General features: G+C 31.6%; 1 protein-coding gene across 1 annotated transcript in view; it reads left to right on the top strand.

The window, feature by feature from the left end:
* The window catches only part of Rpn2 (Regulatory particle non-ATPase 2), a 148,761-nt gene that overhangs the window by 80,742 nt on the left and 54,088 nt on the right, over positions 1-13,931 (top strand). The gene's annotated exons all lie outside the window — the stretch shown is intronic.

Here is a 13,931-nt window from a genome sequence, read left to right as displayed (position 1 = left end):
GATGTTTAAGAATATAATTAAAAATCTACAATTAAGAAAGAAAATGGTTTTCCATAACAAAAATCGTAAAAACCACTACACTTTGAATATTTTATACATTTTTCGTATCGTATGCATTCTCTTGAATTTTTCACTGTTCAATTTCTTATAAATGCATAGATATTTGCAGTCTAGTGATAACATTCTTTCTGCACCGAAAGAATATTATTAGGTAGCTTGGTTGTAATTGCATAATAATCACGAAGTCAGTAAACATGTTTTACCATAACGAAATCAATGCTATCGACTTTTTCCTGTTTTTATTTATGAAAATGATCAGACTATTCTGTTTCGCGTGTTCGCATCTATCATCAATCTTCTTATGACCTATCATTATTAGGTAGACCTGTATTTCGTTATTTTTGCCTTATCTCTTTTATTCCGGTTTTAATGAATAATCCTTCCCTTTGTTCTTCTCACCCTAATTTTCCTGGTCTCTATTAATCTTCCACTTCACTCAGCTTCGCTTTAGCGTTTCTTTTCTTCTCTGTTCTTTAGTATAATCTCCTTTCTTTAGTGCCATTTTATTTCTAACCTTATCACCTCTACTTTACACTATGCTTCTTTTTTCTTCGTCGCTGGATTTATGAATGGACCACGATTTTTACGCATTTACTGCATACTGAAATATACTTTGTACAATATGATCAAAGATTTTATTCAAAGTTTTCACATAGACATTTTCATGCGATTTTTATAAAATTGACTTTGAATCATAAGTTTTTATTCTAAAATTGTCAAATTTTGTCAAAATTTTATAAAATTGATATGTATCACTCCATACAAAATTATTACTAAACAATATTCGTGTAGATATCTGCGTAAAATGAGTAAAAACAGAATTATTCGTGCAAGACTTGACCAAATCTTTGAATTAATTTACAGTACAAGGGGTTAAAGGAAAATCTTTGTAAAACTGATTAAGGAAAGGAACATGTTCTTATTCAATTTCCATTTTGTGTATATTTTCATAGAGAAATGTGAATTTTACATGAAAATTCAAAATTACATTGAAATTTATATATGTAAATGTTCCTTTTATTTTATAAGGTGTTACTAAAATTGTAATACAAATGGAAACGAAATTATTCTGTATGAACCATTATATAGATACCATAAAGAAATTTTATAAGGTGTTACTAAAATTGTAATACAAATGGAAACGAAATTATTCTGTATGAACCATTATATAGATACCATACAGAAATATTTCTTTACATAATACCTTGTTTTCGAGGTATTCGCATTTTAAAATTTGTCGGAACAAGTGCTGTTCCATGGGAATCGGCTAATAGGTCTGCTCATAACTTACCATTTCTACTTTTTGTAAATACCAATGCCTGCGTGTCAGATAAATCTTCGAACTCGATTATTTATTATTATTAACACGTTGAATGCCATGGGGGTCACCAGTGTTCCCCAAGCAAATCGAATTACTATAATTCACTCAATTAAACGATGATTATTCGCAAACATTTCTATATTACAAATAATGCTACCCATTGCGGTGACATTCAGTTTGATGAACGTGCAATGATAATAATTCAATTCAGTCAAATGATTTGATATTGTATTTTTTCCATTTTGTGTATTTTGCTCTATGAAATCGTGCGGCATTCAACGTGTTAAAAATGATGTCTTCCACGAGAAAATTTTATTCTACATATGTGATTAATTTTTCCTTGTAGATTTGCTCCCTTCCCAATTAATTTATCATATTTTAAGTAATAACTTTTCGTTATTATTTTGATCAATGAAACGGAATGTATCTCTTCTATTTTACATAATTTTGTTACTAAAAGTTTATAAGATTTATGCGCCATATATATAAAAGTTAATATCGTTATCAGCCTCTTAATTAAACTTCTCATTAATTTATCTCCAGTTTTCGCAAATTAGTCCGCGAAACTTGCATTTGCATAAACATCCAATCCAATTATTACCACTACGGTCATTTCAGCGATTTGGCGTAAGTTTCCAGCTTACGCGAGAAAATAAAATTTTAAAAACACGATCGTAATTAAACATAATTAACGATCAGGCTTTGAAACGCTCAAAAGCTATGCTCCGGAAACGAGGTGAAAGCTTTACCTTATTTTCTGAATTCTCTGTAACGAAGGAAACGTGGAAGGTTGCTTGCTAGTATTCCAGATACTTTGAATTAAACAGCCTGTGTTTGCTCGAAAATTCTTGAAAAAATGTAAACCAACGACGATATTTACCTTTTCAACGAGTATACACTCCCTTTTATCCGAATTTCTTTCTGGTTCTCCTGATGATTCTTAATCTGCCAGTGCTGCGGCAGGCGTGTAAGGAAGGATATTTGGGTTTAGGTAGAAAATTACTTTTAAAATGTTTGAAAATCTTTTTTACACTTTTACGAAGGGTGCTAATGCTACGTATCAACCCGAAGGTGTCTTCCTCGAGAGTCTGCTGTTATTATACCGGAGTTTGCGAGCTTTAATTGGTTGCTTCCATTTTCTCAGTAACAACTTAGGTGAAGTCAGTAATTTTGTGTGTTCAATCGTTATGTTTTAATCACATAGTACTTCTTTTATTTTAATTTAATAGTTAAATTGAATTAAAATAATGTGACTATTTGTAAATTAAAAAATTTCTGCAATACGAGAAAATCTATAAAAATTTCAATTTGAGATATCAGGCAGTAGTTAATGACTAATTAATCACTCACCTTACATATTGCTATGAATGTGAAGAAAAGTTTTAAACTGAATTTGGTAAATACGAAGATCATTAATTTCTTTTAAATCGAAGTGGAAAACTGCGTTTTTATTATCAACATTTAACTTTGAAATTATAAATAATCAGAATCATAAATACAATAAATTTCATTGTTAATAATGTAAATATTATTGTTAAAAATTGTTAGTGTTAAAAAATAATATTATAAGAAATGTAAAATTCCAAATGTAATGAACGCAATTATAATCCTATAACAAGGGTTAGAACTTCCCAAACCACGAAGCATTAAAATTTTGCCAAAGTTGTTTTAAGTTATTGACACAAACTTAAAAAATTAGTAATCTGAAAATATTTTAATTTTAGAACGTCACGTGACCTTTATATTTAGTACTCATTCTAAACCCAAATTTAAGAAACAATTGTATGACTTATCTTTTCATGGTTCAATATTCCAAAATAACAAGTGAAGTAAGAGGCAATCATTTCATCAACAACTGCCATCTTATTTTCCTTCGCGATTAGTCTTTCATTCAAGTGACCCTTATATTTCGGCAGGTTACGTGATCACACTCTTCGCTCGACGTCAACTCTCCTCAGCATCCCACGTAAATAAATCCAAGAAGTTTCCCTTAAACCTTTAACTGTTTTATTTAATTTTGAAAGTGTGCACCTATGTGCTTAGTCATTCTTAAGTGTCAACGAGTATACTCAACGAAAACAGAGTAAGTGTATTCGTTGTAACTTTCAAACAAATTATAACAAAAGGACAAATCTATTCTGTTGCATTTTTGAGACATTTTATGTTTTCAAACATTCATTAATATTATTTATTGAAATCAACATATGATTAACTTCTAAACAAACTAATAATCAATATTTAGAATATAAAATATTTTTATATTAAATGATCAAATATTAGAAATAGAAAGAATTAGAAATTAAAAATTTGATTTGCTTTTGGAGAATAAAATAATATATTCAAATTCTATCTCGTGGTTCCTTAATTGTTGCGTTTTGATTATTAGTATTCAGTTCATTATTATTTTTAAATGTTTTCAAATTATAAATATTTCCTATTTCACGCAAATTATACTTGAAAGGACAAACACAAATTTTTTGTTAAAAGAAGGGTTGAGTGCTTTAATCAATCGCAACCCTTTAATTCGAGAGTGCTAACTCTGCTACGTTTTTTGTGTCTTTTTTAACCCCATTTCGTTTATTTGCTTCTTTCCAACTTTTTCTCATTCTCCTTTCGTCAAGCACACTTTGAGATTTAAAAGTAATAGAAAATTATTATTAAATAGTATACTCCTAATCTTTTCATAACACTTCAATTTTCTAGTTAAATTAAGTACCCCAGCAGGAATAAACTATATGCTCCTAATCTTTCAGTAATATTCCAAATTTCCAAATAAACTAAATACCGCAGTAGTGTTAAACTATATGCTCCTAATCTTTCAATAATATTTTAAACTTCCAAACAAAGTATCGTAGTAAAGTTAAACTGTATGCTCCTAACATTTCAATAATATTCCACATTTCTAGCTTACTTACCGTCCATAGTAGAATCAAACTCGAAACTGTAAAATCTACGGAGATCATAGAATAAAAGAAGATCTCCCGGAAAGTTATTGTTCCACGATAGGTATCGGTTTTACTCTCGAGGATACAGTTCACGGAAGTTCACCGGAAAGTCTTCCGCGAGTTTCGAGAAGTTACTCCCACGTTGACACGTAGCATATGCAATCGTCGCGGAGCAAAATTCTGTGGACAATTTGTACACGTATGTAACAGACACGCACGTTCGCTCATGCCCACGCACAAACATACAGGGTTCACTTTATTAGAAACTCTTTAACAATGCGAAACAGGATTACGTTCGTGAGGTACGAACGAACAATTGCCCCAGGTCCGTTTAATTATTTCGTACAATCGGTGGAAACGTTGCCCTCGCAACGTACACGTTATTATTTCTGTTTTGCATATAGTTTTTCGGGTATACGTACATTTCGTTCCCGGTAAATGTTCGTCTGAAATAATTAGCTGAACGAACGCTTGTTAACTGAATATTTCGTCCACGTTATAGTTACTCGTTATACTCTATCCGCAGTACATATTTTATACATTTCAGTTTCCTTATCAATTAAAGTTCGATATTCGCTGTAAAATTACTTTATCCGTCTCGCTTTACTTATTCGTTTAAGCTTGTTATTCGCAGAAAATTCTTTTATCGTAAATTATATTAATTAACATTTTAGTATAACAAATATTATATGTTAATATAATAAAATTTTCCATTCTTTCGTTCAGGTGAAAATTGTATTTCAGATACTCCAAATAATTTGCTATAACATTGCTGGAACCTTACTGTTGCAAACAATATTTTAAACAATTATTTTTCAATATAATTAACGATTGTTCAATAAAATATAATCTTGTGAATGTTTACCTAGAAAATTTTGTATAATTGAATGGAGGGTTAGATCTTACGTTAACCTCTTGCTCTATGATTTCTTTCACAACTAAATTACACAATATTTTTTTTACATATGTTTTGTTTTAAATTTGTCATAAAAGTAACAAATTTCTTTTTCATGTCAGATTATATACAACAATGGAACAATTTCTAAATCAGCCACTTAGTAATATGAATATAATACTAAACGATCACTTATGATAACCGCTAAAAACGTATTCAGTTTCTAACTTTCCCAAAATTATACACAAAACCATAAATTGCCAAATATTAAATGCTGCTTACAACAACATTACAAAAATTTATTTTAACCACTTGCGCTGGAAATGAATTCAGAGAGTTGGCAATGTCTTGCGCGATGAATTTTGTTTTTACCTATTTTACGCTGATATGTACACCAATTTTATTTGTTAATCATTCTATATAGAGTGATACATTTCGAAACAATCTCGTGGGCGTAATGCAACAAGATTGTCAATGTGTGAAAGACATAATTGAGAATTTTGCAACAGAAACGTCTCGACGTGCGTGGCACGTCTTTCCAGCGCAAGTCGTTATATAGTTTTATTGCAGTTCTCTTGAAACTGTATCGCATTTCTCGTTAGAATCTTAGTAAAAATCGAGTACGCGATAATAAAATTTGATATTCAATATAGAATTTGATCGTGATCGATGCTAATCCGACGAAAACGACTAAGCATTTCACGCTATCAAGAAAATTAATACGCGTCAGCTTTCTTTTCCTGCTTTTCGCACGTTCGCGCGCACGATTCACTTTTCACTGTTTCAAGATAATGCAGCGGTCTGTTATCGACTTTGACCCGTCTTAGCGTCCGCTGAATTAATTTCGCCGCGAGTTCTATTTAGAATTTCCCGGGAGGAAAGGGATCGATCGTTCTCTTTTATGGGCTAAAGAGTGTTTCGATAGGAGTGATGGATCCTTTAACCCCTTTTCTTATAATATTCTCGTTCCAAAGATTTCAAATAGGGATTGATACATATCAAGATTATTTATTCATGGTTAATGTAAAATGTTGTTCCTCCGTTATCGATATTAGATCTTCACAGAAGATGTAGATCTACAAGAAATATAAATTTCTATTTTTCTTATAACAAATCATTAGTTATTAATTGCTTTAATATCTTTAATTAAAATAAATTCTAAAGAAATCGTAAAATAAGGAGCTAACACTACAATCTATATTTCAATAATTAAATTAATCAATTTTAATTATACGATCATCATTGAATTCATTCATTTCATAATTTTCCCGAAAAACATTTATGCCTTTAAATTTAAATAGATCACCCTTATTAATACATCTCGTAGTTCCAGTATTAAACGAATTTCGTCTGTGAATTATTAGCCTTTTGTTATTGAAACTGTCGCATACCATCGGTAATATTTGACAGATTATTCTAGAGTGATAAAAGGTTCAAAGAACAGAAATCATTTGAGTTAATATTAAAATTTGCTTTTAATTCGTGTTGCGTTTCGTATGCTTCGAGGACTCCGCGATCAACATCATTGACCTACTGAGCTTCCGTCGAATCGCAAACAAACACTAACTGGTCGATGTTTGTTTTTAAAAGTTTTTTTAGCAGACTATACACAATTAATTGAGCAATTGGAGACCAATATTTGCGAAGCTATTCGTAGCGTTCAGCCTGAATTATGACAGAGGATCATCAAAAATCGAAATAATCGAATTCATAATATAGAGCAGAGTCAGAATGGTCGTTTGAACGATATTATATTCAATGGTTAATAGTATGAAGCACATTTCGTAATGAAATGAATATGTCAATGTACGTATATCTCTTGTGTTGTCACGAAATATTCAGTTCCGTTATTGCTACAATTCTGAGTATCGATTCACATAAATATTTTCGTCGCGCGATACATGTGGGTCCTTTATAAATTCACATTTTTCAAACATTCTCAAACCAGTCGAGGTTAAGCTGAAAAATACGTCAAACATTCGCAGTCACACTTACGTAGTATCGATTTATCATGAAACAGTCGTTCATTAGTCGTTAAACATTTACAAACGTTCGCAAACAATCGCAAACACGTTCATACAATCTTACATTCGATCGCTCGTTTTACCACATTTAATCGATTGTTCAGCATTAATTTGGCGGTCAATATGTCGCAACATTTGCATTCTACGACGAGTCAACCTAACATTTACAAGCTTAGGAATGTTTGAAAGGTAACACACTTGCATACTTCTTATTCTATTTTAATTCAACGATTCACTCATATTGGAACACTCCTTATGTAGATGTTCTGACTGTTGATAATAGTCCATTCTTCAAACCACAGATTTAATAATTAACAATTGTAACAGTTTACGGTTTTCTAGTTGGAACTTTTAAAATAACAATAGAGCAGTATGTAAAAATCTAGTAAGCTACTGTTAACTAACGAAATTTGTTTCATTACATATTTTTTGCGCAGATTTATTTTCAGTTTTTGAGCAAAAAACTATTATTCGTAGGTGAACAATAATGATCAAGGTAATTGTTTCTCATCCTAGCTTCACCTTCAGTTAGACTGTCAATTTTGTTAGTAACTCTGTTGGTTTCTTATGTAGACCGAAATACATAGATTTGAGTGTTTTAAATTAAATCTGGTTATTAAAACATATTAAAAGTATTGTGAGAGTAATTTTTGCAACCTAATATTCACATTACTATTATTTGTTTAACTTCAATTTATAAATTCTCAAGTGCGTTTTTAAAATATTTTTCAATTAAGTAACTACTAATATTACAATTATTAATATCAATAATCAACAGTAATTAAAAATTACCAATTACATTATAACTTATTATTATAAAGTTATTATAATATAATAGTTAGATTACTATTATTCTGAGCCATTAATTTAAATGGAGTCGTGATTCGAAACAATTACCAAAACCAAAATTTAAATCTCTTCCGTATATAACACTATACAGAAAATCAGGGAGAGATGGACCACTTTTTGAGAAAGAACTATTACTTCATAAATATCATTTATACCGAACCTGAAATAAAATATATTTATGAAAATGAAGATACCTATCTAAGAAGAATAGTTAAACAGGTTTCTACACAAGATTCAGTATGTCATTCGAGAAAATGAAAAATATTTGACAATTTTAATAAGATCGAGCCATCTCACCTGAAATTACCCTGTCATTTCGATTTTTCCATCTCGTATTGTCCAGCACGCGTGGTCGCTCTAAGAGACACCGGATCGATACCACTTTTTCGTAGCCTTTACCCTGCTGGCGAGTAGTTTTATTACCAGAACCTTTCAGTGATCGACGTAACCAGCTCCGTTTACATTGAGTCCTCGATAATCCCGGATCGCATACCGGAAGAGACATCCTTGACATTTAAGGCGCGCGTATTTCTCTTCCCGGTGTACGAGATAGCACACTAAGTCGCCAAGAAACGTGCACGTCGTGTTCTTAACACATTTTCAGCCGAATAAACTTCGTTGTCTCGCAGACAATCATTAGCAACCAATATGTCGAACATTTGTCACTTGTATTTTGCAGTGGATAATTCATTCTTGTTTTTTCGTATCTAAGACTTTATTCATCTATGATTATTAACCATTTTGTCTTTTCTTTAGATTTGATTATTATCAGAGGATTTAAATATGTAAAATTACTATGTGTAAGTTTATATTCAACTGCCAGATTTCTCATGAAAAATTGATCGTTATCGATAAATTAAGTGGACTAATTAACTCTTGAGAAAATCCAGTTTAAAGAAATAATTATCTTATTATGTATTTATCATAATGTTGAGTTCGGTTTTTATGTTCGATTAATTTCCTGTGATTATATATTTGCTTCTTCTCCAATTCTTTTATACTTTTTCTTCGAGCTTCTCATCACGTGACTTCAGATATCTGTATCTCAGTAATATTTGAATGTCTTCATTTCCATTGCTTCGAGTACTCAGTAATACTAACGAGGCAGAGTGTCTCTCAGATAATACACGACCACTGTACTGGATCGATTATTGCGTCTGATACGATATAGATAGAAAAAAAATTCTTTGAGATTCCTGAATCAGAAATACATACAAGTTCAACTAAATTATACAGTTCTGAAAAATCAAATGTCGTCATACAATTTCGGAAAAATTTGCGTGTATTCAGCAACTGACTATTCAATTGTTTGAAAATCATTGAGAAAATTAAAATAGACTTAATGAAACAAATTATTTTTAGGCTATTCCAAATTATATTCAACGCTTGCACTTAAAATATTCTATAATTTATATAGAACACTAGATTGTTGTACATGAAGTGGAAAATGGTTTTAACATTAAAATTCTATATCGAACTTCTCCTTCGATACTTATTCTATTTCAAATTTAGAGCTTTCTAGTTTAATCTATTGAAAGATACCCGAATAAGTGGAATTATGTTCTACTCGACTAAGTGTAATTTTGACATTGTTATAACAATTAGTTTCTTCTTGTGTAAGCATTAACTTTTCACAGAAGAACAGTGTACAAATTTATTTTTCGAAGTTCGTTTAAAATTTCCTTTTTCCAACTAGAGTGTGAATTTTAATAATAAGATAATCTTATTAACGAATTTATATTCAACTCAAAGATCTCTCAATGAAAAGGATAACCTTTATTTTACATAAAAATTAGTTACCCTACAACGCAGAGGAGAAGTTAATTTAAAAGGTTGTTTAAGAGAGTACTTGAACTTAATTTAAAGGGACATTATATCATAAATATAATTGTCACCTCGTAAGCGTATCTATAATAATCAGAACTATTAATCATAACGCATAATTAGCAACCGCTAGTTTCTCTAGAACGTCCACTTCTTGTTCAACAATCTATTTAACAGATTTCATCTATCTTCTCTGTTGCAATATTTCGAAAGTGTTTCATGGCACGCAAGTATTTAGAACGCACGCAGCCAAGCTTTGTTCCGTGCAACCAATTCTACAGTATTCCCTTTATACACTCGCATCGTTCAGTTCACGTTAGAGTGTTCATCGAGAACAGTGGATATACTTAGTTTTCCACCGATTCACTGCTGTTTTACCGATAGAGCCGGAAAGTAGTAGGAGTACTGGAAAGTCTTCTCCTTTTTATCGTAAAACTTCGCTGGAAAGTAATAAAAAGTGAGTGATTACCTATAGTGTTGTAAAACGCTGGAATTCTCGAAGCTTCAAGGCTCAACCTTCAAGGCTTAACATTCTATAATGCTCAAGCCCTCCAAGCTTCAAAGCTCAACCTTGAAAGCTTATTGTTCTACAAAGCTCAAGTCTTTGAAGCTTCAGAGCTCAACCTTAAATACCGAATCTTGAAGGCTTAGGGTTCTATAAAGCTCAAGTCCTTGAAGCTTCAGAGTTCAATGTTAAAGACTTAATATCTTATAAAACTCAAGTCCTGAAAACTTCAAAACTGAATCTGAAACGCGGAATCTTGAAGGCTTAGAATTCTGTAAAGCTCAAGTCTTTAAAGGTTCAAAGCTGAACCATAAATGCTGAATCTTGAGGGTTTAATATTCTATAAAGTTCAAGTCCTCGAAGCGTCACAGTTCAATATTGCAGGCTTAATATTTCATAAAGTTCAAGTCCTCGAAGCTTTAAGGCTCAACCTTAACCGTTTAAGTCCTAAGCAGCTCGATAGCGCTGTTTAGATTTTATGTCGAAAAGACCCAGTATATTTATACGCTACGGACAACTGATGGTACGCTCACAGTCTGTCGAAATAGTGCGCTCAACTTTTTTTCCATACGTACATGCTGTCGCTAGTTTTTTTTTTCTTTTTTTTATGTAAATAATACAAGTAAGACATTTTATATTTTGTTGTCATCTTTTCAATAATTTTTACTGAAAAAAATTATAAAGATAATACAAGTTTGACGACGTGGAAACGAGTGTGAATCCGTTACTTGGCACCAGCAAACATAAATTCAATCAAGCGCTGTCGCGCTGACTGGTATTTGTCGACACAAAATAAGAAAAGCGCTATCGCGCCGCTTGATTAATTAATTCAGGCAAACATTATTGTGCTGTTCGGTAGTTTTCGACAGTGTTTTTTCAATGGCCCCTGGGCCTCAAATGGTTAAAGACTGAGTCTCTGAAGCGTCAGTGCTCAGCATTTTAGCTTTAAAAGCTCGATCTGAGCCTTAACACCTTACTGACTGACAATTTTATTCGAAAATTCTTTCTTTAAATTTCAGCGCATATGATTTATTTGCATATAATATGTTAAGCTGATTTAAAGAATTTAATCTAACTAACACGATTTAAAACGCTTTTATAAAGACCTATATTGCCTTCAGATAAAAAAGGTAAACTTAACTCGTTCATCTTCAACGCTAAAGTCTTTATGCTCGAAGAATCAAATCGCCTCGAGTCTTCAAGCATAATGATTCGAGCGTTAAAGACCAGTTTTTACATCTTAAATCCTGAGTTCGGCTGCAACTTTCGAGACTTGAGGTTCAAGACTCGTTTTTACAACACTAATTACCTGTATTTAAGTAATGACATTATCGCTGTCATATTCAAGGACCTATTCGCATGTTTGAATCATCTTTTCCATTTCCTCTTTATGGAAACTTGTTGGCTCAGATTCGAAATATTGAAATCGCACGGTTTGAAATGCGAAAAGACTTTTCCGTACCCCTAACGGTGAAAGCGACGAGGATATGTAAGTAAACGAAAATGTCACGATCCGATAGGGATAGCGTCGCTTTTATAACGAGATCGTTGGGGCGCGATTATAAGGAGGGAATACCTTAGTAGCAAAAGCGTTTGTTAATCCATTTACATCGTGTAGGGATGTATGTACAATACAAAATCTTTGGGTCCTATAAGTTCATTCTTTCTATCAAATGAAACAGGTATTTACATAATTTACTAACTGCAAATAACAAGTATTCTCATCAATTGTATTCATTCGAATGTTCTTAAATCATCAAAATCGAATCATCAGCAATCATTGATAAAGTTAACGTCGCTTCTCTAATTATTACTATTAATTCCTAGTTATTGATTGTTGACTAAAAGTATTAATGAATTTTATGCAAGGTATATACAGTTTTCATTCTATCTACTATTTAGATCAATTTTTAAAGTGCGATCGAGAAATAACAAAACTCTTTAACAATATTATACATAATTATTAATCTGATTGACAATCAAGTAACCAATTGGATCATTGATCCATTCAATCATTAAGACTCCTACTTTAATCTCTAATTACTCAGTGATGGAATCAATGCGTCCATTTCACATTGTGATCAATAATAGAATATTCAGCGTGGTGATAGATAATAGAATATTTAATTAATATAACAAGTTGTGCCTATTTAATCATTGAATGCGTTACAGATTTAATGGTTAAACATTGCCTAATGCGAGCTCTAAATCTCCTAACGATGCAAATGGGTTAACACGGGATTACACTTCACGTTCATAACGTGTCTCCTTAAGGCTCCTGTACACAATGAGATTTGCCTCGGCATTAGTCCCTGGAAAATTGATGAGTCTGAATTTTTGTTGTTATTTGTACGATATGTTATGATCCATGTATTGCCAACTAAAAAAGTCTCATGAAAGTAGCATCAGCTTCAAAGTCCCTTGAGGTTTGTTCTAGAACATGTCTCTAGATAAACGATAGGTTTGAGTCCTTTTCTCTTTTTGTCTAATATTGACACACTCATCAATTTTCAATGAGTTTAACCTATATCACTATGTGAAAAAGCTCAAATACCTTATTGTTACTTAATATTACTATATTATTATTTAGTATTCTTTAAATCACCTAGTTTGTACCGAAAGTGAAAATAAGCTCTTCGTTTGTAAATAACTATCAGTGATGCATCGTCATCGATGTTTCATAAAATTAGCTACAGTTTTCCTACTAGTTGTAATTAGAATTGATAATACTTAGGAAACTTATTACTAATTTCAAGCGATGAGTAAACCTCTATTAGTAAATTAAATTTTATTTAAAAACTTCGAATTGGTGAGTCTTCTTCACTTTCCATGTATGAATTTATCAAGACATTCTGTACCTGAAACGAGAAATCTCTTTAATTACTACATCATTTAAAGAATATTAAATATTTTGTCAGCATATTTATTTAAAGTACATTAACTAACAATACTATAGTTGACATTTCTCGTATATAGTGATATAAGTTAATCTCATCGAAAATTGCCCACCATGTTAACATATCCCAAAAGTGAAAAAGATTCGAACCCATCTCTTGTCCAGAGACAAGTCTGATCATACGCAGAAGTCTTTTTTTGGAATAAGGCATCGGATCAGACCGATTTGTTACGAAAGGACAATGCAAATCCGAGGTTTCATTCGAAGGAGGCGATACCCATTCGCACGGTGACATTAATAATCTAATAACTCGTGTGCACGTACCGTATTAACCCTTTAAGGACGAATACCATTATTTTGGCGACGTGACACTTCCATATTTCGAATGCAAAGTCGCAAAGACGTAAGTAAACCGTTTAACACTATAATTACCGAGCAGCTAAATTGATTTTTTGATATTTCTTTATAGAAACTCGAGGAGTGCATCTATTGAGACTTTAATTAATTTAAAATTCAGTTTGCATACTTGCTAAATTAATTTCTCTAATATCTTCTTATAGAAACATCTGTTATCTTTTTAATAATTGCAAAAGGAAGAAATCAGGAATTAGT

Source organism: Nomia melanderi, chromosome 12, assembly GCF_051020985.1.
Source record: "Nomia melanderi isolate GNS246 chromosome 12, iyNomMela1, whole genome shotgun sequence".
NCBI lineage: Eukaryota > Metazoa > Arthropoda > Insecta > Hymenoptera > Halictidae > Nomia > Nomia melanderi.
This window is presented reverse-complemented; position numbering and strand designations above follow the sequence as displayed.